We start from the raw sequence: 26,065 nt of genomic DNA, 5'->3' as shown, positions 1-26,065 counted from the left end.
GGTAATTAAAATGACACAACGATTATTGAAAAGATGAATGTGTAGAAAAGTGTTGTTGCAGAAAATCCAAAGCCAATGAATGTGTTTAGCTTGCTGAATTTAGCCCAAATTGGAGTTTACTAACATAATTTAAGACAATGCCTTTAGGAAGGGATTTATCAGTAATAATGCTGCAGATTAATTTATAACRGTTAATTTCTTTGATGAAATACTGCTCTTTGTGTTTGCAGTATCCTTCCAGCAAAATATACTTTGTGTTATATCTCAATCAGCATTGTKTTGTATTGATGCATGTCTTTCACATTCTCAGTGTTTGCTTTGCTATATAAATTCAAAGGGCTGTGTTGTCTATCAAATCATCTGTATGACTAAAGGGATGTGATCAGCCCTGTTCTCCGGTAAGACTTCTTTCTGATCAGCTCTGTAGCATGAATATCTAAGTTGAGGGATTTTAAATCCATCCTAGCCAGAAAATACTATTATTCTGTGACTTGTAAAATGTCCTTTAAAAGTTTCCTGTGTTGAAAGATCCAAGTTAAGTGACATTCTCCATTACACAATAACATAATCATATCATATGGTGCTGGAAATCAGAATATTTTAACACAAGACCAGGTTGAAGTTACCATTTCCATGTAAGAAGGGAAAATGAGTCTTACAGGACTGGAACAATAATTAAGATTATCTTTTCTATTCAGGTTCGTCTATAATCAAGCTTTTTTTTTTTTTGGTAAAGACTAAAAGTTTTAGTCTTGTCTAGTGGCTAATTTTAAGTCTAGTAAAGATAATTACGTGCATTCACCTGAGGAGGATTACCAAAAAAAAAAAAGTGAGAAACGGAAAAATGAAGTCTGTTTATCTTTTTTCCTTCTAGTTCCTTCAGTGTGGCRACAAATGCACACCTTTTGCAGATCTTTTGAAAGCCTGAATGAACTACGTGCATGTTAAATAGGATGCACCATCCTCAGGGGAAAAAATCAGGTTAGTTTTATGTCACATGTACTTTTCAATTAAGTGTAAATAACAATGTTCTGGGGAACATTTTCTTTCTTGATCTTTGTTTTAATTAACTGCCAAATGTGTGATCTTACTGCTGTGAAATGTTTGTTTGTGCGTGCCAGATGCCTTTGTATATGTCTTAGTATCAGTCACTCCTTCCCTGCAGAACTTTGTGTAATGGTACTGCTATGCCTTCAATGTGATACATACATGACTTAAAACAAAGGTGTCCTTTTTTAGAAGAAAGATTTTATACCCTGTAGATAACCAACGAAAGTGGGCTGGCTGACTGGACTCTGGAACACTGAAGGGGCTGCTACATGAGGCTACATGCAGATTAGCTGGCTACCCTGGCAATGACTCCCTGGAGCTGCCAGGGAAGCAAGCAAAAAACAGGAGAGGCAGAAGGAGGCAGAAGGACACCCAGGCATGAAGAGGTGGGAACAGAGAAGCACGGAGGGATGATCTTTACAGGTATTAAAGATAGAAAGCTCTATCATATATAGCTAGCAGCTATAGATATGACATGGATCAGTTAGCATTCTTTGTCAGATCAATCACTTCATTTTCATATGTGAGCATGTGGTAAAGCAGAGAGTTTGAACAATTTCTGCCTAAGCCTCCATAGGATTARGTACAACAGGATGAGGTAAATCCTTCAGGAGTCAATGGAAGTTGGTCAAATGGGGTCCAAAACTGAGGTCATGAAATAGAGGTGATTGTTCTGCATTTTAGCTGCAGGGGGATTAAAAGAACATTTTTTTTTATTAGACTTTCTGAGTAAGGTCTTGTGGGTCTTTGCAGGTCCTCGAGTACCCAAGCAMCTCTGAGGTTGGTACACTTGATACTGCCATGCTCTGGGTCACAAGCATTGGCCAGCGTAGCCTTCCTCTATGTTCAAATGTTAGTGTGGCCAGCGGTGACTCATCCTCCAGAGTTCACCTGGTCTCCTGCTCCTCTGGGGTTGGGCAGCAGGGTAGCAATGTGCTTTAAGTGGCACTGTGCCTGGGTGCCAGCTGTTTGCCGCGTGTTCTCCAGACTACCTGACTGGAGGTGGATATTAGAACTAGCTTCTTGGTGGAGAGACAAGTCTTCCTATGCTCTGAAGCTAGCCACACTTCCCTGCACATGTCCCTAATTAGTATTCAATCTTAAAAAATGTCTTTCATTAAAAATATAATTTGGCGAACTGGGTAATTGACTTGCATTTGATTAAGGCAGATTCTATTGGATTAACATGATTAATAGGTAAAATTATAATCAAACAGAAAGCAGTACAAAAGGTGACTTAAGTCATGGATGATATTAAGATACTGAATTTACAGAAAGATTGATACTCCAGGAATATTCATTTCACAGTAGGTAGCATACTGTTCCCTCACAGCCAGTGATGTAATTCAAATGAAGGTTGTAGTCAGAACCAGGGCTCGTTCCAAAGGCCTTTGAGGTCAATGAGAGTCGTCTTTCTAGAGGAGTGTGTTTATGATAAAACTTGACATCTGCAATCCAAACATCCACTGCTCCCACATTGATAGCACCAAATTATTATGTTACTATTAGAATAACTAGTATTCTAACTCTAGTAATTCTGCTACCACTAGAATAACTAGATTTGCGTAATCTTCAAAATATACAAAATACAGTAAATCTTGATTTGTACTTTATTCCAAAACAATGAGATTAATGTTTCTCTAACTGCTGAGGTACTCCTTAACTGAAGTTAAAAATCCCCCCTTCAGGTTACAGCTTAAACATTCAAGTACTGTTCTGAGGAGTTACGGACTTGCCTTTTTCTTTTAACAGAGGCCAAAGTAACTTCTGCCATTTAGTGGCTCCCACTTCTGATGCACTGGATTGACGTTTTTGGAGAATTTAGAAAAGTGGCTTTATGGAAACAGTATAAATGGTGCTCCCATCAGAACTTCTGCTGACAACAGTGTTTACTTTCAACATGGTGAGATGTACAGACTGAGAGTTCTACAGAGGAGAATATCTATACGTGAGCCACAACATCCAATGCTGAACAAGAATGACCCAAAGGCCAACAGTATCCATGGCTGTTTTGGGAAGAGCGTTGCTAGCAGGTTGAGGGAGGTGACACTTGCCCTCTGGTCAGCCCTGGTGAAGCTACATCTGAAGTTCTGTGTCCAGGTCTGGGCTTCCCAGTACAAGAAAGGCACCTTTACTGGAGAGGGTCCAGCCAAGGGCCACAGAGATGGCGATCAGGGTAATCTCTGCAGGGGAATGGCAAGTCAGGGCATATTATCTATCAATGTGTTTAAACCTCTGACAGGAAGATAGCAGAGGGACTGGGCCAGACTGTTGTTGATGCTCTCCACTGTCCGGATGAGAAGCAATAGGCAGAAACTGAAACACTGGAAGTTCTAATTAAGCATAAGATGGTGCTTCAGCATCGGGATGGTTAAACATTGAAATGGGTTGTCCTGTTGGAGAGTTTCTTTCCTTGGAGATGTTCAAAACCCAAACGGATGTGGTTCGAGGCACCCTGTCCCAGCTGACCCTACCTGAACAGGAGAGGCTGGATCCAGTGATCCAGAGATGCCTTCCATCCCATCTCTTTTGTCATATGCTATTTGTAGCAAGAAGACTCCCCTCTCTTCACATTGGTAGTTTCTTCTAAGCTTACTGAAACCTTTACTTGGATGTGCTGGTGTATGACATATCTATTTTAGTGGCAAAGGTAGTAAATTTTGTTCTTACGATGTCTTTGTGAATAGCATTATYCTCAGTAACGGAAGGGCTGCAGCTGGACTTACGTCTCCATACTAGAACTGCTAATTGATAAAATTGAAGGAATTAATAAATTTAGCAGATCTACTTTTAGTCAAATTCAACATTCTTTTCTGGATGCCTTGAGCCACAGTATATTTTATCTCCAAGACAGTCCTCTGATTAACCAGTGTCAAGAAAAACTCTATGGTGAAAGTACAACTTCAGTGCAAGTTTGAAGAAAAAAATCTGCAAGACGGAGGAGAATGCTGGATTTTATGCCATTTAGCTTAGCCTAGACATCTTACCTAACTTTAAAATGTGGATTTGATACAACTTGATTAACTTATTGCATAAATCGCAGTCTGTTACCAGTGAAATCAGTGATGACTGTGGTTATGAATCACTCTATATGGATTTTGTGTTTTATTTAAGAATAAAGTCATATTTAGATGGATGGATGAACTTCGAGCACTRTTGCTTCATCTTTATCTCTAATTGAGATACTACCATGTATTGTAAGGCTCTGGAGTATAATGATTTGTCAGCACAGGACACAGAGTGGACCAATTTAATAGCTGCTGGAGGGGTTAGAATTTCAACAGCCTTTGATCAAATCTTTTTTAGGTCAGTAACATTTAGAGGTATAGAAAAAAAATCAAGTAATTGGAGAGAAACCAGATGGTTTGTGGCTAATTTGGAAGAGAATGGATAATACTGTTGTGCAGTATCTTATTCTTTAAATCTTAGGATTTTCTAAAGGATAGATTAATATTGATATCATATTATGATTCACTGTTTGGTGTGCAAACATGAGCCATCCTTTTATTTCTTCTGCACATGCTCTGCGCTACCACTGAACCACTATATCAGCAATTACTGTGGTGAGTCAGTAGGTGACAAGCTTTATATATTCACTGCTGTTTTGTTTTCCACTGCAGAAAAAAAAATATTTCCATGTCCATGAAATCTGAATTCAGATATTCTAGGAGTAGCAAAATCTATGAAGGTCATTAAAATAACAGAGGTGACTAAAGTGTCATAAACATAAACTGAACTCTCCTCATTCTCTGCCATTTTTCAGAGCTTCTTGCTTTGTTTGCACATGCTCCTCTTCACTTCTATTACCCTATTAACTCTATGTTGATTTTTAAATTTCTTTGCTGTGACATTCTGAAGGTTACATAGATATACTAGATACAAATAGAGCCGTATGTTTACTTTAAGGTGATAAAGGTRAAATACTGCAAATCCAACTGGGTAAACATTTTGTTCGTGTTTAGTACAGCTGTGCCTGGAGATTCTGAATGAACTTGCTGAACATTTCATAGCCGCTGTGAAGGGCAGTGTCTGCCCCACCTCAATTACAGCAAAAATAAGCTAGATGGATAAAGTATAAGAGCGGACACAGTGTTAGGAAGTGACAGMGTGTCTCAAGGCTCCGAGCCTTGAGATTGCACTGCCTTATACTGAAAGGACTCCCTGTCTCAGCATTTTCTRTACGTGTGTCAGAATGTATGTGTATACTATATATTTTGTATTTCAAAAGATTTTTTTATATATAGTATATATGTGTAATTTTTATAGATATTCCAGGATGTTATAAGAAATTGTCATTGGCASACTGCAACAAGAAAAGGGTGGGATTTTTTGTTGATTTRTTTTTCTCCCATGACAAAGTAGACAGCTTTTTAGCAGATCAGTCAGCAAAGGAGTAACTGAAGGAGACTGCCACCCAATAAGCAACATCTTGCTGAKAGTATTTTCAGAAGAGCATTCTTAGGTCTCTTACCTTCAGCATAACTAGGCAGACTAAGAAGTCTTGTTATTCCAGTGAAATACTTTGGTGCCTATGTTTGCTGAGAACAGGTATTTTGAGGCTGATTAAAGCTTCACTTTTAATTGGGATGGCWGTTCTGCAGGCAAGTCCATCTGGTGGACGGACAGTACCTGACATATAAATCCACATGCTTTTGCTTGACTGAAGAAAAACATGCCAGGCTATTTCACACAGCCTGCTGTCCATATCYCCACACGTGCACACACACCTAACACACACACTGCTCCCGTGGGACACAGGACATTACATACATACATATGTGCATAGCCTTTATAATCACATTTTTCAGGTATGCAAATAGTAAGTTAAGGTTTATGCTTATTTTATAACCTTCCATATTCATTTATTGCTTCCAAGATATAAAAATGAAATTTATTTAAAAAAAAAGACCAACTAAGTTCAGTATTCAAGAGCAACTAATAATTTTATGCTCTAATTTTGTGGTGCAAAGCTCAGTGTATTTTAAGAGAGGCTGAATTTGGTAAATCTGATTGCTTCGGTCTCCTAAGACTCCTGAAAATGAGAAATCTTGATGATGTCTCTATATGCAGATTCACAGGAGAGAAACATGGTAAAGTAACTAGTCACTTTTGAAAATCTTTGCCCTTAAATGTAATATTTTTTCTTACAGCTGGCTCACCTGAGAACATTAGACGTGCACCTCTGTATTGTATATCTCTGCAGCRCCTGTTGTAAAGTTCTCTAAGTCCAATACAGGAACTGTCCTCTACAGTGTGTCTTTTTTAAGGTAAGAAATGCTTGTGTGAAGAATTCAGTTAAGTGTTTTGAACACAGGAGCTCCTCTTTTATGATGTATTACTACTTTTCATAAAGTTTAAGTAATTTGCTTTTCTGAATCAAGCTGTAAAGCTTTTAACTACATAATTGATYTCTCCATAAAATACATGTTGTGTTGTAATGCTGTAATTACCTGGAGTCTGATCTTTCAACCCTTCAGGGCACAAGTAATCTTTATTCCTGCCTCTGATCTTACTGACTGAGTGGAAGGAGTCATGTGACTGCAGCCCATCTGCCAGAGCAGATCTTTACTCAACTTTCCTAAATCACAGTTCATTTTCACATAGATAAGTGATTTAAGTGAAGGGCTAACAGCGTTCTGTCTCTCTTAATTTGAGATTTGGAAGACAATTATAATTCAAACTGCTTTTTCTAGTTGATGTTCCTAAGGAAAGACATTTATGTAGCCTAGAGCTAGAAGCCCAACTTTGCTTTTAAATGCAAATATTTTAACAAGTATAACACACAGAAGCATGAACTATCAATTATTCCTACTGGGCATATGTAAAACATCTTGTTTATCACAAAGAGACCAAATTAGGCTGAAAACGTAAAATAAAAATTTGTAATTGAAATGTTGCCCCGTCTGCTTTGAAACTACCCATTGTACCTACCAGTAGCAGCCTTCAGGTTGTCTTGATGCATCTGAATTGATCTTTCAATAAGAAGAGATGGGAACCACTAGTCCTGGCAATCTGTGGCATTGTCATGCAGTGACCTCTGTCATGTAATGACTTCTTATTGAGAAGGGTGGTAGAACAATGGACTGGTTAGAAACAGGAGCCTGTCAGGAAAGAGTAAAGACATTAGTTTCTGTCTATTTTCATTCTTTATAAGTTCTATGGGGAAGTATGGAATGACAGGAGGAACAGGTTCAGATCAAGCAGAATGGATTTTTCCGCTCCTACTTTCCACATCACTACCAAATGTTTCAAGTTTCTCTAGCAGTACAGAATTAAGGACAGTGTTATTAAATTCAGAGGCACTTTAACTGCATTTCATTTTAAGTGCATGAGAACCCCAATAATGTTTACTACTGTTTAAAAAAAAAAAAAAAGAAAGAAAGAAAAATCCTATGTTAGATCATTCTTCACTGTGATCTGCAAATGAGATTTTATTCAGGGATCTGCTATTTAAATGCAGCAGTGGCTCCAAGATCACCACACAGTGTTGGAGGAAAGGATGCAAGGTGGGCGATGTAGGTGGGCAGAACATGTCAGTGGTTATAAATACCAGCAATGGTTTAAAATACGACATCACAATGAAATGCAAACTGGCAGCTTTCTTTGGATAAATAATTGCTACTGCACTAATAAAGAGAAAGTTTGTGTTCCAACTACACATAACTTAAGTACAGCTACAAAACAAAAATGCTACTTCTCTAGTCCCCCTCTTCATTTCAGATTGGTCTTTTACATCACCATGACTTTAGAAGATGTTAGATTGTGCCAGGATGAATCCTGGCTAGCAAACTGTAGAAACTGCTTTAATTAGTCCAGAGCTCGTTCATTTTGTAGTTTTTGTTTCTAAATTGAATGTCTCACTAGTTACTAAAGTCCAACAGTGCAACTCCAGCYATTCCCTTTGGGTCACTCAGATTTCAGAAGGGAGTAGAACAGCCCTCAGACCTTTACATCTTCACTCACAAATCTCTTTCATTTTGCTTTCTTGCATTAGGGTGGAAGGACTGCACCTGAAGCAGTCATTTCTTGTTTGTCTTTTCTTTTGCTTGCTATGTGATGAGCTTGGCTATGGGATTTCAGTGTGCTATTAAAAATGGCTTCATTTGCTACAAAATACTCTGTCCAGAAAGAAGCAAATATGCCCTCTGCTGACWTGGTCAGTGGCTAGGCTTTAAGAAGCTGCTGTTGGAGCTCACCACATGGAGAAGTATTGTTTGCAAATAAAGCAAATTAGAATAAACATCTTTTATCATCGGAAAGTAATTAGTGTTGATTCGCAGCTTCACATGATTTTTCTTTTCTGACCTTGACTGTATCGTGATGCTTTTGTGCTTCCTTGGACAGTTTCTACTTGCGTCTGCATCGATTAAACCCTGATCTCATTTATTATCTCAGGAAATGGTCTCAAGGTCACAGGGCTGGAAATTTAATTATGGTGGCAGTATATTAAGTGGCATATTTAAAGATGCTGAATCGCAGTAATTAATTTTTTGGATGGTGGTCTCTAGGGAACAGGTTTTCTCCACACTGTCTGTTTAGACATCCATCATGGCCATTCAGCTTGGCAGCTGTCTTTTAGCTTTAAACTGCATCATTATTCATCTTTTATGAGTGACTTTAAAAACACTAGACAACTATATCCTTTTTTATTGTAATATATGTCTGCTGCTTGTATTGAGCTATACTTCACCTTTGCTATAAAACATTAACAGAGGTTGCTAGTAGCTACCTGGGCTGGCCTCTAAATTGAGACAACAATTACCCTTCGCTGACATCTAGTGTCAAGACATGAGATATGGCTGGAGCGCTGAATCCATTGGTCTGGAAATCTGCACTTCCCCAGTGATTCAGGCTCACCCAAGGAGCTGCAGCGTTGGACGTAATTAGTGGACACGAGGGATTAACTTGGCACTCAGTGTTGACTTTGTAGCAGCGCTAGGTTATTGAATGAAATGCARCACTGCCAAGGTCTTAAAAAGCTTGTAATGTTTAATGAAGGAATGGTCATTAAACTTGCTGGATCAAATATTAGGCGAGATGGAACTGGGAGGTATTTAATAAAGAAGCCTGAAAATATGAACTAAATCACATATGCTCATTTAAAAAGCTGGCTAAAGCCCAGCGTATCTGGAAGTTGTTCATTGCTAGTTTAAGCGAGGTGGTATGATTTGGAGAAGTGGAACTCCAAGCAGGTTTTAGCTCTCTGTGTAACTTTGCAGAAAGCTTTTTCTACTGCAGAATTATTTTTCTTAATGAAAGAGAAGTTGACATGCTACTAGGTTTGCAAATGACATGCTCTTTAGAGTGTGAGGCTATTAGAGTGTTCACGTTGAACAATATTTACAGGTACCAAGTGAGGTCTTTCATACTCTTTGTCAGGCTGAATCTACTAGGGTAAAGATCAAAGTATTAAGCGCTAGATCTTTAGAATATTGCTACCAGAGTTGCTTTGCACATCAGCATATTAGGAATGCTATTTTACAAGCTGAGGTGATGAAGAAAATCTCTTCTTCTTCAATGAGAAAACCAGACTAAATTCGAAGTGCAGAATACAAGGTGTAGAATTCCACTTGCACCTTGCTACATTGTGATCTCCTTAGACATAATGCAGCAGTGAATGTACTTTGTACTTTTTGTATTTTATCTTSTCTTAAATTCTCTGTTGTGACTGTAGCTCTTTCTGGTATTTGGCATTTTTCTACCTTCTTTTAAGGAAATCAGTTAGACCTATTTATATGATGTGTTTTGAAATTAAAATTTCATGGTTGTGTTTGTACTGAAACAAGCTCTTCCTCTTGCAAACTCGTTTTCTTGGTGTATGTGTTTTGACTACATCTTATTTCGCTGACCTAATCCAGGCCATGTTTGCTTGAAAAGTTGCATCCTGTAATTCATATTTCCTCAGAGATTCTTATATGCATTATTAGTAAATGTTAAGTATGCTAGTCCTCCAAATAAAGTCTGTCTTCCTRTAGTTTTAAAATGAAAATAGCAAGCACAACAGCAAGTGTATCATGAGAGAGATAAAGCAGCTTGTATCAATTCAAATATAGAGAGGCATGTGAACTGTCAAGCCAATGTGTAGCTTTTCTCAAGGCTGTGGTGTAAGACCAGTTAATTTTGAGAAAGATAATTCATTATTTTACGAGACTCCTTAGAAATGAAAATAATCACACAGTGGCTGCTTACAGAATTGCATATGGAGCATTAGAGCTGGCTATATCTAGTAGAGAGTGTTTAAGGCACTAAATGGAAGTAAAATGGAGAAACTGCTTGGCTAAAGCAGTTTCATATGTTTTATGCATGTTTAATAAGACTCCCTCCACCAGGAGAGGCACTTTTTGAAGGGATGTCAGAGCACGTGTGCTCATGTAAGGGGGTCTCCCTGCTGCCTCTCTGTGCCCCTCCCCAATTCCTGACGATGTGTCTCTGGTCAGTGCTTGACTGCGTTGTCAACTGGTTGTCGTTTGGGGTCTGCGTTGGTGGCTGCTCTGCATGTATCCTGCAGGATTTATTTCCCAAGATAAGGAGATGATATTTCACTTGCTAGGGTGTGAGATCAGAAAGGCTCAGAAGCAAGTGAGATGGGAGTATATCTAGCCAAGAGTCACTTCTGGCATGAAGTATATTGTATATATTTGCAAATATAAGCTTGCTGGCTGGTTTCCATCTGCATGTGGTTGAAAACTCTTTGGTATTTCCTCTTAATGGTTGCCTATGTGCTTGTAATTTAACTTTTTCCTACTTTCAAATAATATTAGGAAATGTGTAAATAGCAATAAGGTATTTAGAGTATTTCTGTGGATCGCGACAGTTTTCTCCCACGTGTCCTAAACGGACAGTATACATGATTAAAATCATCCACTATTAAAACAGGATAAATTGTATGTTTATATGGATGTGCAACTATGCTGGCAAGCCAAAGCACATCAGGGCCAGATGCACGGTGCAAGGACAGGAGAATCAACATAGTTAAACTTTTTCCCTTGTGTTTCTGAAAAAGCCACTTTGATTAGTATCTGCTGGATTTTGAGAAGAAAGATACATACCAAAATACAGAAATATTTAGATGGATAAGTTGTTCTCCATGATATTGCTGAAGCTAAGTGATTTGAATATATTTGCATGCAAATATTCCCATCGGTATGGATGTACCTATGTATTTACAACAGAATAGGCAGAAGCCATACTGGAAACAGATTTTGGACATGCAGAAAGCAGAGAAAATCATGCATAGCTCAGACACCCACTGTGTGAAGAGTGATTGTCTGCCTGCCATGGATAATAAATCATCCATAGGTTAAAACAAGTTCACACAAATGAATAGGTGAGCAGCTGAGCAAAATACATGCAAGACTAAAAGAAGTAATTAATRGTGATTTCAAGAGAGGCTAGTGGTAACAAGTAAGTATTTCTCAAGAATTGTTTCCTTAGTTGTAATCACAATATGCGTTTTATGTCTCTATTATCTTAAGGTCTGATTATTTCACTGGTGTTTTTGTTTTAGATAGCAGATGTTGCTATTTTTTCTTTTTTTTTTCTTTTCCTGAAATGATACAATGTGTGAAAGGCAAAATTAATCTTTTTCATGTATTTTTATGTTTCATTCAAAAATATTTGTTTTTCAAATTCAAAAATATTTCATTCAAAAATATTTGTATTTCATTTGTACATTCATTTGTATTTCATTTCAGCATGATTTGCTGAAAATACTAAAGTAGAAGGGCAGTAATGAGAGGAAATATTTGCATTTTTCCACGTTTTCTTCAAGATAGAATTGTGTACTTTTGGTCTTTCAGAATTTCTCCTATAAGTTTGGATTTATGAACCAAACATAGGAAGTTTGGATCCAAATTCTATCTTATGAGAATCCTCAAGTATTTTATGTCAGTGAATTTTCCTCTTTTTAAGTGTAAAATCTTGTTGGAGTAAAAATTTACTAAAAATGTTACGTAAAACAGCTCTTCAGTATACGTTTGCCTTTTTTTCCATTCTGAATCATACAGTTTTAGCTCATTTTAGTGCAAATTTCCCTCGTATAAGGTATGAAATAATTGTATTTCATTTGGTTTTAGCATATAAAACTGCTTTCAGTGGCTTTCAAAACTGCTTACATGACTGATATCCTCATAACCATCCACCCTGAACTACACTCAACTTTCCTAAATGAGATTTTATTGGAACTGATTATGATTAAATAAATGGGTGACTTCACTAATGTATAATACACTTTTCAATTATAGAGTATGTATGATAATTTACTTTTCTTGTTTGATAGTATGATATTTATGTGACACCTTCTGGATGAGATGTGCTGCTGTTTGTATAATGACCTTACTTTTCTCTTAAATGAAATCTGCTTTCCATTTCCTTCTATATCTTCTAATATCTTGAATAAACCAAGACAGTAAAACTCTACCTTAATTTATCTTTCAGTTGAATGAACCCTACCAGTGCTAAATTCTGGTCCCCAGATTTGTTGCCCTTAGGAATATGGTTGTGTTGTCAGCTTAACAGATGTACAGAATTGGAATAGGAATTGTCCCCAGTTATGTGAATGAAGAACTGATCAGCTAGTATTGAACTGAGAGTTGAGATATTGTTAAAGAAATAAATTTGATAACTTTTTTTTCCAATAAATCTTTTGGTTTAACAGTTTTCTTTACATGGAGAGTATTGGATTTTTCAGGGTGCACCACTGATCCTGACATATGCAAAAATTGCAGCGTTTTTCTAGGTAGAAGACCTCTGTGCAGGACAAGAAAGAAAAGACACCTCTTAAGACATGTCTTACACGTGCTCTTTTTACCAATAGTCTAGACATCCTTTCATCTCAYTTCAGCATGCAGAGAGGAGTATTCCATCGCAAAAGAGTTTTGAGTTTCATGTACTGAGATAAAATAGAAATAATCCCAAGAAATAAACAGTGAAGTAAATATAAAGCTGATGTAAGAATGAGGAAGGCCGGGTCCATATAATACATTATTAACCAAATGTTAGTACACGTCCTGGGTGAGGCATCTAGGTGATTATGTACACTGTAATTAGTCCTCTGCATTTAGGATAGTGCACAAAATAATATATTTTAGGTAAGATAGTATGACCTGTTTTGTATGCTTTTTAAAATGATGAGTTATTCATAAGTCAGTGGATGTCTGTTCTTAATTTTAACAGTCTATTAAAAGGAGTTGATCAAAATCCTTCTAAATGGCTACTGACAAAACTCTCTTGCTGTTATTTCCTTCTAAATTGGGGTGTGTGTGTGTGTATGTATATTTGTATGTATATATGTTTGTTTTTAAGGGAAGGATGAACCTTTCCTATCCTTTTACATTTCCTTTCACAAATATCAAAGAACAGTTGTTTTGCCTCATGGACATTTAGTTTTGTTCTTGTTGCTCAAAGGATAGTTGCTTGCGAGCAATAGTCAATAAGTACTTCCCAAGGAGTTGTCAAAAAAAAAAAATCCGCTTCAAACTGAAATTCTTGCATTGAGGTATGATCATGTAAATAGCTAAGCAGAATTTATTTAACCTTCAACCAACTACTCAACCAAGTTGAAATTATTGATAGCCCATCAGTAACGATAAAGATGAAGAGGCTAAGAGATGCTTTTCTTTTTCTTCCATTTATTTAATTTTTTTTTTATGAGAGAGCCATTGAGCTGGTAACAAGACTTGAAATGCCGTGTCAGCTCAGCTAACATGGTCAAGGAGCTCAGCTGTAGAAGGGAAATAAAACTGTTAAGTTATGACTGCCCTCCAATCAGTCACAGGGGTAATGATGTTTGGCTTTAGTCAGGTTATATGTCAGTAAATATACATCTCTTAGACAGCCTCTAAGAGAGCTTTAAGCTCATGCTTATTGTTTTATATAGATAGGGGTCGAATGCTGAAATATAGTGGTCATAGGCCACTGAAATAAATTTCATGATGTTCAGCAGGTAAAGTTAATCTCAATAGAGGAGAACGTGATGTAGTTTTGATAGAATATTCATTCTATTGACAGTGATGGGGCATTTTTTCTCTGTTAGGTGTTGTGCAGATCACACAAATGCTGTTTTTTCCCCCCCTCTGCCTTCCTTTTAAATTTATCACTACCTCAAGAGAATTCGATCTAGTGTTTAGTACCAAGCCATGGCAAATTCAAATTCCAGCATTTAAAAAAAAAAAAAAAAAAAAAAAAAAGGCTGGGCTCAAGAGCTACATTTTGTTCACCTATAGGAACATGAGTGAGACTGAAAGGTGACAATAACTTGGAATCATATATTCTCCCCAACATGTGAAATACCAAATGACATCTGTATATCATGTGAGTGATTGTGAACTCTATTTCACAGTTTAAGGATTGAGGCAAGACCACACCAAAAGCCTCTAGATTTACAGCACTGGGAGTAAATGTCTTACTATAGATTTAGAAAGTATTACTTTACTGTTATTTTTCACAATAATATTTTAAATCTCCACATAAGCTTGTTGCTAAGGAATTCTGATTTATTTGCAAATACTGGATCACACCTTCCATGGCTTTAGATTGAGAAAAGTAATCAAATGCCACTAAGTCTTTCAACAACATTTGAGAGTTAAGTGGCATCATTCAGCTGTTTTTAATGACATACATGTAACTAGAAAAAGCAGATGGCCCCATTATGCAGGTCACAGTAGTAGCCAGCCTCACCATTGCCCAGAGTAAGTATAGAAATATAGCCTATACACATGTAGCTACATGTCTACTTGCATTTTTTTTGTAACACCAATACAATCRAAGGAGAATGTGCTAAATCTAAGGTATTGTTCATTTTTAAATTAGCAAAAATGTGTCTATAAGGGTAGGCATAAACTAGAGCACCAAGGTGCCACTTGGTATAGCAGTCTTTAATCCAGATCTTCCTGGACTAGACCAAGGCAGATTCACTTTGATTTAGCAGGATTTAAGCAGTGGCTTAATTCTAAAGTTGGGTTTTTTTGTATTAATAGTCAAATATGTAGTGAAATTAGGGAGATTTTGCCTGGATGAAGACTAAGAATAGAAGATCAACCAGTGATATTTTTTCCACCTGGACTGCAGGTGGAAATTGTTTTTAATCCATTTATTGCATGTCATACTTGCAATCCTAAGCTTGTTTTGTTTCTTTACAAAAATACTGTAACCTATAGATTGATACCACAGCTCCCCCAGGTCTAGGAGAACTTCAGCCTGCCCTTCTCTCAGACAGACTTCAGTAGTAACAGTGGTGAGTAAAGAACATGATCTATTTCCTGTTTTCAGTGATGGTGGCGACTGGCCACCTTTCTGTTTATGTGTTTTAAACGATAAATGTTKTAGCTTCCCTCCCTCCCCCCGACTCTCATGTTAATCAGATACCTTAGTAGAAAAGAGGAAAGGAATGTCCTTTTTCCTTGCCTTTTTCTACCTGCAGGCTGCTCTCTCTTCCAGTACAGCCAGTACAATTCCCTAAAAATTGCAAAATTTCATTTTTGAGTGCCAAGGACTTAAAGGTGTGTCTTGAGGAACTGAGTCTTCAAGGTGAAAGGCACTCGCTCAGACTCCTGAAGGATCTTGTACCATGCAAACAGGCAGTCCAGCTTTAGCAAGCTCAGCAAATTAGTTATAAGAGGACAGTCTTGAAGCACAGGACTCAAGTCAGGCTAGAATATAAGCATACATAGATAGTTGTATCCTAAACTAAATAGATGTACGCTCTAGGAGCAGACTCCTAGACTTTTTTAACAGAAAAAAAAAAACAGAAAAAAAGCAGACTTTTTTAACAAAAAAACTTCATAGTAGCTTGGATTCTTGTGAGCATCTGAGTCTGAATAGAGGCATGGATACCAATCTTGACCCTGGGCCAGAAGAAGGAGTATCAGGTGACTGGGGATGGTATCGGGGAGGTTGCAGGTATGGGACTCCTGGACGGTGTTCTTCATTGAAACCAACAATGAAAACAAACTGAACTGCTGGAGCGCATCTGTACTTTGCTTTTACTTTTTGTGGGCTCACTGGTAACCCTGCTTCATTCATGAACAGTCTCACCTGGTACCCTCTCTTCCTGCTGGACCACCAGCATTATTAGAAAGAGCGCTTCAGGGCTCAGGGTTTGAAGCTGCTTTCTGAGAGCTCTGGCTGGCCTGCACGTAACACAATGGTTTCAACAAATTCCCATTTCCTAACATGAATTTAGCTCCTAACATGACAGCCACTCCAACGCTAGTGTAGCTAGGTGCTCCTAGCGTAGCATCGTTTTCTCCCTTGAGTCAGTTATTGATTTAATTAGGAGAAAAGTCAGGGCTAATACTGAGCAGTTTTGGAAATCCCAATCTAATTGTATAGGAAACTATGTGTTTTTACTGCTATTTTTATTGGAGGAAATTCCCTGTAATGTGGCTTAATTTGCTGGGGTTTTTGATTTAACAGCGACTAAAATATTTTTATGAAGCATTGGTTGAAGTCTGTAAATGCATGACCACTTTTTTTTTAATTGAATTTTCTTGTAGTGTTACTGTATTCTGTAATGTTATGAGATCAGTATGAGGAACAAATGTTTTCTCATGTATATCGAGATATTGAAACAATTCTTCAAGGTCTGTAAAACTGCTATTGAGTAGCATTTATACAAGTAAGTGTTTAAAAAGCATACCTTTTTTAAACAGATTATTAATTGGGCGGGTTTTAAGAAATTTTAGAACTTTGCTATGCTTGTCTTTCTATTAGATTATTTTTCTACCCATTACATTTTTAACATGCTCTTCAAGGGTAGATAATTAGGGTATATAGATGATACTGATTTGTAAAACCAAGAYGGCTGGATTTGCTTCATATTTCAAAGCATAAGAAGCATGAAAACAAAAAAAAACAAAAAACTGTCTGGTCTAAAACCCATTTGTTTTTTGATAAAATATGCTACAGACTATATTTTATAGCATCTTCATTTGTAAGGTTTAGAGTTGGGCTCAAAGACTGTAATTTTCATAGTACAGCTGTTATTATTCACTAAATGCTGATCCAAGTCCTAAGAGAAAATGATTGTATCATCAATATAAACATAGCAGATTTTACCTTTTAAATCTGCTAGAAGAATTTTTATGAGCCTGTGACATGTCAGAGAAGTGTTTTTAGCTTACATAGCATTAATTAGTTTGTATTTAGTACAAAAGAATTTTTAATTTCATTTTCTAATAGCCAATTTCTGTTCAGAAGATGCTGTCCTCCTCTGGCTTTGTATATCACTTTTAAAGCAGTATCTGAGACTTTGCCTTTAAGACTTTGCACAGAATGAATAACATCTGATAAGCTTTTTGATACAACTGCCATATCATAGGAAACAACGCCACCTGTTAGTGGGAAATCTAAAGTTAAATGAACTCCTTTATGTGAGAGTCTATGGCACTCTGGACTATAAATAGGTGTGAAATTATTCAGATGCTTTCCATATCATCATCATACATTAACTTTCACCTATTAAGGCCTATTTCAGGAAAGCACTTAGGTATTTCAAGCTACTGACTTCATGTGATTAGGAGCTTTCCTGAACCATAATTATTCTTACAATTTAAATAAGGTCGGTAACGTTTGCACATCAACTTAACTTGGGGAACAAAGAATCGGCTTTTCAAATTACTATATTCAAGGTTCTTAATTTCTTCATTTGATACGCTAAGTTACTGTCAGATAAGGAGGAATGTTACTATGAGGGCACTATTTCTGAATAGCTTGTCAGAAACTGGTGTGTTTTCCTTCTCTTCCCCTTCTCGTCAGGTGTAAAAGTATAAAGTGAAAGGCTTCTGAAGTAGCTATTTCAAGCGTAGAGATTTTACTCTCAGTCAGTTTGACTGTTCTTATGTTTAATATTTGATCAGTGTCTGGAAAGACTTTGGTCTGAAGGGAACACACGATCAGTAATGACTTTGATATTTTTTGTCTTGTGGAAGTTGGTTGTCTTTAGCAAGGCTTTTAAGAGGCTTTAATTGCTTCTGTGTTTTGCAGTAGTGTAACTTGTACTGCAGCTTAACATCTTTAAATTGATTCAAGGCATTCCTATGGTTAATATATGCTTTTTAAAATCTTTTATTACTACTTGTGTGTTATGTATATACAGTTTCCCACAAAACTCACTTTTCAGCTCTTATTCCTGTTTTTGTTTTGYTCATTTTTCAGCTTTTCTACTGATCAGTAAAACAATTCTGAATTAAATGGGACTTTTTGAAAAAACTAGTGCTCTTGCATTATACTGATTTAATGAAAAGTAGAAAAAAAAGTTTTCTTAATGTGGACGTGGATCCATATGAATTTTTTTATACTGATTCRGCTTATTCCTATAAAGCAAATAGTTCTCATATAGTGCACCTTTTAGAGTAAGGTATATGGTTTATCTGCCATGGATACTCTTGGCATTATATACTAAGAGATTTTCTGACGTGGTAAAAGTATTAAAAACAAATCACACCCCTTTCTGTCATTACTTTGGTGCAACTATAAAGTGTTGACTATTACTTCTTTGTTGTTATTCTTTTATATAACACAAGGTATAGAAAATGACTGAAACAATCTTTTGCTTTGTAGTTTGCATGTTATTTTAAAGAAGCAAAGAAAAACCTTTCCATCTGTTTTCCTTGCAATACAGTCTATTCAAACGCAAAGATGTCATCAGGAACTACAAGAAGAGATAATTGTTCAGTGCTTTATAATAAGCCACCTAAGAAGTATACTGCTTTCCAGAAAATGCATGGCAAGTAGTAAATTTCTAGTTTTACGTAAGTGATCTGGTAACACAGGTTTGAGCCTGTGGCAAAGATGATAAATCCAGCATTTCACTGAGGCTAATAAATGAGATCTCAGCAATACCTATGTACAGGTTTTTGAATTAAGCTTTTTCTAGTTGGGTCATAGCTTATATGAATGTATTTTAGATACTCTTAAGTCAAAACATCTTCTTCTGATGTTCCTTACCGGTGCTTAGCAAGCTGTTTTCTACCTGCTTATTTTCATATGAAGAGCAAGTAAGTGACAGTTCATTAATGCATATTCAGAATTCAGTCATCCCTTAAAGCTCAAATCAGAGCTGGTTAGAGCCAAGGCAGACCGGCTAACCAGTACGTATTGCTGTGAGCTACTGTACAAATATAATGGGACTGATTTTACAGATGATGCATTCACCGCATGGAATATTCGTGGTCAGTTACTGCTGAAGAATGCAGTATGAAGAGTGTGTGATGATGCTTTTCAGTAAGCACTTATTTTTGCAAGCTAAAGGACTAGAACACTGTGTAAAAATGAAATTTCTGATTTTACGTTTCATTTCCAGTGCCCTCAAATTCAGTTCTGTGGCTGCTGTCACAGATTTCTGAGGAAAACATAATTTCAAGCTTTCAGAATAAAAAGAACTAATAGTGCAGTCTTAAATCATTGAAGCATCACTGTGCAGACAGGTGATCTGGAATCAATGAGATGCTCTCATGAATAAGGGTTTCTGGAACTGACCTGTATTTTTCTTTCACTTGATTGATGAAACGTAGAGGTATTTTTATTAATTAAGATGAATTATTCTGTTATTTTCCATAGGCAAAGTTTCTAAAGCTCTAGCATCATTTTCTGAGATATTTGTCTTTCCTTATAGAAGGTGTTTCATCACTGTCGGAAAAGCTCCCTGTGTGTGTCCCAGTGAAGTCTCACAAACATTTAAATCCCATTAGTAACTCTCCTACTGGAGGGGAAGTTGATTTAATTGGGAGTCAACACATGTTTTAAGCCTCAGTACAAAAAAAAAAAAAAAACACACACTGGACCTGATTAACAGGAAAATCTCTCTACAGCACTACAAGGAATAATTAAGCTGTAAATTTAGTCTTTGTTTGCTAAATGGGAAACAGTTTTTTTTATCACAGACCCCCTCCCAAACATTATCTGTCTAGATAAATATAATTAAGTAATGGATGATGGTTTGTTAGCATTTTATTACATGTGTTTGTAAGGGCATTAAGAGTAATCATAAAATGCACAACAAATATTGTAAGTATTGAGATTTTCATCAGTGGAGAACGTGACTTTTTCAAATCAGATGGGCCAGTGATATGTATTATTAGAAAATAACTATTATTCTGTGCAGAACAGGAATTTATATTCTTCTGTCTCAGCTGATTTACATACACTAATTAATTGCTAGTTCCTTTTTAAGCAATGAATGGTAACTGGCCTGATAAAATTAAGAAATTTATGTTTTTAGGTAACACTTATTCTCAGATAGCAGGAAACAATAACTTCACACTTGATTTTAGCCGTGAAACTGAATGAATTATCCTTCCATTTAAAAAGTGATTTGCTTGTTCACTATTCAAGCAAAATGATCTAATGAAGCTGTACAAAATTTGCAAGCTTTTTTGTGTGTATGTTACGTAGAAGTGTGTGTGTATACACATAATGGTAGAAGTTGTGTGCAGACATGAATGGGAATATTTAACTTACTCTGCACTTYGATTAGGTCACATGACCAAAGTGACTCATCTGTCTGACAAATAATTATGTTTATATTTTGCTGCTCAACCTTTAAAGCAGATTGAATTCTCCATATGCAAGACCTACAGAAATAATCCATATTTATGGCTAATGCAGTTCAAAGGAAAATCTGAGCTGGCATTTGTAAAATTCCTTGCAGCTGAACCTCCCCCAAAAGCCACTGCATAGCTTAGTTCACGAGCATATGGCTCATCTGTGTCTTAATCAATGCACAGCTGACAAACCAGAGGATGATATTACAGGCACAATATGCCCTGCCAGCCTGTGGCAAAGGAAAGCCTCAGAGTGCACTGAAAACGAACACTGGGTGTACTCAGTCATAGCACGATCGGTAAAACCTATATAGCCTTTATAGCAAAATCAGAGGTAAACTTCCACGACTGAACTGGTCTTGACCCAACAAGGTTTTCAGCTAGTAAGACTGAGGCACAGGATTAGCCCTCCAACTTCACACTGGATTACTCGCTGAAATACCATGCTCTGTTGTCTCTGGGGCTGTATTTAAAGAATGAGTTCTCACATAGACTAGTGAGCAAGGGGCGGCGGGGGCAGGACAAAGCTCAGTAACTGGCACAACTCTGACTGGCTCTGCACTTTTGCTTTCTCCTAGGTTTGGTAAAAGTACTTCAGGTTCAGGACAGAGAGCCCAGGAGATGTGAGTGCAGCTGCTGGTATGTGCTAGGAAAACCACTCCAGAATTCCGTATCCTGCTTCAATGAGAGTGCAAAGGAATTGTTTTAGGAACAAACAATACCTTAATTTTACATATTTAGATCTATTTCTGGCTTCTGATGCAGATAACAAGATACTTTACCTATACTGACTTGTCCTTAAAGAATTTTCTATTTCAAAATAAAGTCATAGTGTTCTTTCTTTCAAGGAGTTCTCAACTATGCATTTATATATTTTGATTTCMTGTGAAAGTCAAAAAGTAGCAAGATAGCTGGATTCTGTTTTTAATTCTTTGGGTTTGAGTATGTTTAGAGGCAAGAGAGTCAGTTCCCGTGTTCTTCTTGGAGGTATGAATGTGTAAAATACAACAGAAACAAGTGTTAGTACCTTGCCATATGGGCGTAGAGAAAGTCTGACTTTATAAAGTGCTTGCAAGAATAAGCATTTTATCTGTTCTGCCAATAAACTTGTTCAGCTGAAAAGGCACAAAACTGTCCCTGCTCAAATTTCACATGAAACCTCAATTTAGTTTTCTCCTGGAAACTACAGAATTTCTGAGATTTGCCTCTGGACAAAGGACCTGATTCTGCTGCTCTTGTCAACATTTCTACTGACTTCACTGAGAACAAAATGGAGAGCAAGAAGCTGTAGTTACAGAACACTGTTACTTGTTTGTTATAGTGGTGAAGCAGAGGTTAAACCAAACCAGGAGTTCACAATGCATTATCCTTTCATTTTTCTGAGTTGTAGAAAATGTTATTGTCTGGATAGTTATTAGCTTGGACAGTACTTTATCCTGAAAAGGTATGTAAAAGAACTGATGCACCCTAATTCTGAAAGGACTGGTGCAAAGACTCTGAATTTCCTCCCAATTTCACAGAAAAACAGAGTTTTGAAGGCAATAAGTGACCTCAACTAATAGAATTAAGAAATCTCTTTGTAATATCATGCAGTTCTGGGCTATCCTATCACAACTTAGTGTTACTTAGCTTCTTTTTACTGATACTGCCTTTATTGTTGCATGAAATATTTACAAAATTGGGAACAATGCAAGCCTCCAACTTAATGCTGTTGTAAGTTCTTGGTTCTGATTGAAAATATATTTTTTTTTATTTTAGTGAATTTTAATTTTATATTTGCTCAAAACAAAACTCAGAAAGCACAAATTAGTACAAGATTTTATAAAAGACAAAAAAATAGAAGAAATGTTGATTGGGATATGTATTTATTTTACATGTCTTGTTTATATAGCTTCATAATGACAGTGTCTGAACTCCAACAGTTCCAGTAGGTCATTTTCAGGACCTTTAATGGAAGGTACTGTGGCTACTGTGTTTGGGTCTCCCCTTCTGAAAATACTTGGAGATGGATTTCTGGGACTGGTAAGGATGGCAGTAGCTTTCAGTGTAGTGTAGATGCTACCACTGTCTAAAAAAATTCACCAAGTATGTCTGTTGTACGTTTACGTTTGGGACTCTTAAAATCAGTAGCTTTAAAAAAAAAAAAAAAGAAAAAGGATTCATGTGTCAGCTAAAATAGTATGGGTTAAGATCAGAAAACAGTAACAGGAACTAAGGGCCTTGCCTCTGATTGGCTTAAACATTTGGTTGATATTGTCAATTTCTGTCCTTTTGAAATGATCAAGTGGCAATATAGAGCCTATAGATCATTTTTACTATCCAAAAAAATCCAAATTTTCATTGTTAGAAGTTAAATTTTACTATTCTGTTAAAATTTGGGTGCATTCCAAATTTTTTTAAGAACTGTTTTTTAAGAACAGACCTTTTTGTTGTATAATAAACAATACTTTCCAAAGTCTAATGATAGTTCACTGCCCATCTTACAGCTGTAGACAGCTTAAAAAAAATCGTTCTTACATCATACACATAATTTTAAAGAGATGAAATAAAGTTTAGAGCAAGTCTATTCATTTAACTTACCCAAGAATGACAATCACTAGGAATATTTTTGATGACCTAATTCACATCTAACTCAGGAAGCTGCCTTATCTTTTTGGGTGAGGTTTTCATCCACTATTCTCTTTATGGCTATTCCATATTTCCCTTTTACTCAGAGTACTCTTCCTTCTCAGTGATCAAATCTTGTCAGTCAGACTCCAAAGATGGAGTTTAAAATGGTGTTAAAATGGTGTTAAAAATAATACTTAAAGTACATCTATAATTAATGTTTGCCTCTGAGTTTTGGGGGCACCAAAAGTCATGTTTTCCAGATTTTTATTGACATACTGAAGGTCAGTTCTTTCAAGTGAATTAAAGACTCATCTTCCACTTAGTCACACTGGGGGGGGGGAAGCAAGGTTTATCATCAAATCAGAGGTCAAAATAATGTTGCCGTATTATTAAAACATACTGTGACATTACACTGTTTTTATCTGTATTCTGAGCAGAGATACCTATTTTCAAGCACAACGAGCTTCAACTGTATGAAATAAAATGGATATGAAAGAAAAAGAATCAAGTCCTACTGAGAGATCAATGGGCATCTTCCTGCCTTTAGTGAGGCTGCCATTTTGTTTTCATCCAGATGGCAGAAAGATAAAATATAAGCATTAATGCTGTTCATTCTGAAAATAATGAACCACAATTGGTTAAGGAAAAAAATATTTGCCTGCCTGTTTGTTCTGCTTGTAGTGTAATTATGATAGTGCTCCATAGCCCAGGAAGTGGGCATGTTGTATGGAAGCTATAGATATGCAAACTTCTGCAGCCAGAAATGCATCTGAGAAAAAATAAGAAGGTGAACTCTGAGTGGACATTTCTTTCCTCTTGAAACGTTACAGTGAGATCAAGTTTATTCTTGCAAAGAAGGCTATCACATTTTTGCTTTTCATCTTCACGCTACAAGTTAACTGTCAATCACCACATTTTATATTGTTATTTTGCACTATGTGGTTTTTTTTACATAGTTCAACTTTTCACAATAGTTGAAAAGATAAAAATCTATTTATGGAATAAACAGCAATAAGAGCTATCCAATTCTGTACAGCATAATGGGATTTTAATGTATTCTTCCTGTTGGCATAGTGTATTTCTGTGATAATTTTATGTGACAGTGTAATTAAACTGGAAAACAATTCCCATTTCCTATGTATTTTATCTATTTATCATCATTTATTTCTTTACTTTCTTGCACTGCTATAAATATTATTGTAAGGAGAGTTAAATAAGTTAAACCAATGCAATTACTTTACAGATTGAAATTAACTTCATATATCAATTTATACTGGTTTGTATATTGCAGTTACTATTTGCCCTGTACAAATAAATGCATCTGTGGCAGTATATTTATGGTGTCACTATAGTTTCCCTGTTTGCACTCCTTTTGAGTAATGTTCTGTGTGTTAAAACTTGACATTTTAACAGTATTTTCAAACAATTTCATTCATTATCAAATAACCATTTATTATACTATGGCAATTTKAAACCACTTACTGGACCTTCTAGGCACTGCTAAACAATGATTTATCAAGGAGTGTGCAAATTTTAATGCTTATCACAGCAAATACAAAAAATAAGATTAAACAGTGACTTGACAACAGCTCTGACTAAATTATCTTTCTTTTTTAATCTTGATGAGTCATATTCAGTAATATCTAGTTTGCCAGTTGGGAAATGCACTGCAAATTGAAGGCAGTAGTCTAGAGTGCTTCACTGTAGAAGGCTCATTGCTGGAATTCTCTTTCTTTTGCATTTGGGGCGGATAAATTAAAGACTGAGATACAACKAATGGACTTCTGCTTTTTAATTCTCTAATAGGGACTGGGACACTCCAATGCTCTCATTCTTGACAGTGCTTTTCAATGCTACTACCAGAACAAGTTTGATATCCACAACTGGCATTTGAGTCTCTAAGATGATTTAGGTGTTTTCTATCAACAGGAACAAACAACAAGGCAACAGTGTAAGAGGGAAACATCCTCATGCTCAGAGATCCCATTAATCATTGAAGTACTCAGACATTTAGCTCAATATTAAATAAATGACAGGATTAAATATAGAGTATATTCTTGGCAGGTGTTTCAAAGACGTGGTAGTATTTCGGGTTTGTTAGGCTCATACGTGGTCTATAGCTGCAAAAGTGTCATTTTTACTGAATTTAAATTAATTCCTAAAATAACAAGTTGGTGGTGTTGATTTCTATTATAGTAAACATTTAAGTATTTCTACATAAAGCCAAGGCCTCACTGTAAAAAAAAAAAAAAAAAAAACCTAGTCCTTGCTCAGAACTTGCAGGCTCCTGAATGAATGGGGTAATAAGGAGCAGTGTTGCAGGCTGTGATCCTGCCTGGTCAAGGTCATGAAGAGAGTAGAACTGCATTTGCACAGATTTTATGCATTTCAGCCTTAACTGTAAAAAGATTGAATCTTTTAAAAGATCCAAAGGCTGTGATTCATTATTACTGATTTAGCTGAGGCAGTAGAAGTGATTGTCAAGCTTACTTCTTTGTCTACTTGTTTGAAAAGGCTTTACCCATTAAGCTAGTAATTAATTAATTTAAATTGCCCCAGCTTTCAACTTGTGCTGGTAAGCGTAAACTAGAGCAGAAGAGAACTAGGTGACTATTTGTCCTGCAGCCTGTGCAATAGGGTGGCATCTTCTGCCACAAAGGTGCAACAGACAGTGCAGCAATAGCCAAGATATATGCGTTATGTGCAGAAGGACACAACTCTGCTTGCCCAATGAAGATCTTGCTGCCCCTCAATGTAAGGCCTCATGTAAGTCCTTACCTGTAATATAAAATGTAAAGACTGAGGCCTCTACACCTTACCATGCCTATCCTTATCTTTAATCCTAGGATCCTGCATGTTTATGA

The 26,065-nt window shown here is 36.5% G+C and overlaps 1 long non-coding RNA gene across 1 annotated transcript; it reads left to right on the top strand.

Moving 5' to 3' along the window:
* Nucleotides 1–880: 880 nt before the first annotated feature.
* LOC112958613 lies at nucleotides 881–22,123 on the top strand. Its single transcript, XR_003251460.1, has 4 exons — nucleotides 881–981; nucleotides 6,201–6,317; nucleotides 21,170–21,230; nucleotides 21,781–22,123. It is a non-coding gene; the product is annotated as an uncharacterized LOC112958613 (long non-coding RNA).
* The last annotated feature ends 3,942 nt before the right edge of the window (nucleotides 22,124–26,065 follow it).

The sequence above is a fragment of the Nothoprocta perdicaria genome, unplaced genomic scaffold, assembly GCF_003342845.1.
Source record: "Nothoprocta perdicaria isolate Ctin4 unplaced genomic scaffold, notPer1 scaffold_113, whole genome shotgun sequence".
In the NCBI taxonomy this organism is placed as follows: domain Eukaryota; kingdom Metazoa; phylum Chordata; class Aves; order Tinamiformes; family Tinamidae; genus Nothoprocta; species Nothoprocta perdicaria.
Note: the sequence above shows the minus strand (reverse complement) of the source record. Positions and strands in the feature narration are given on the sequence as shown.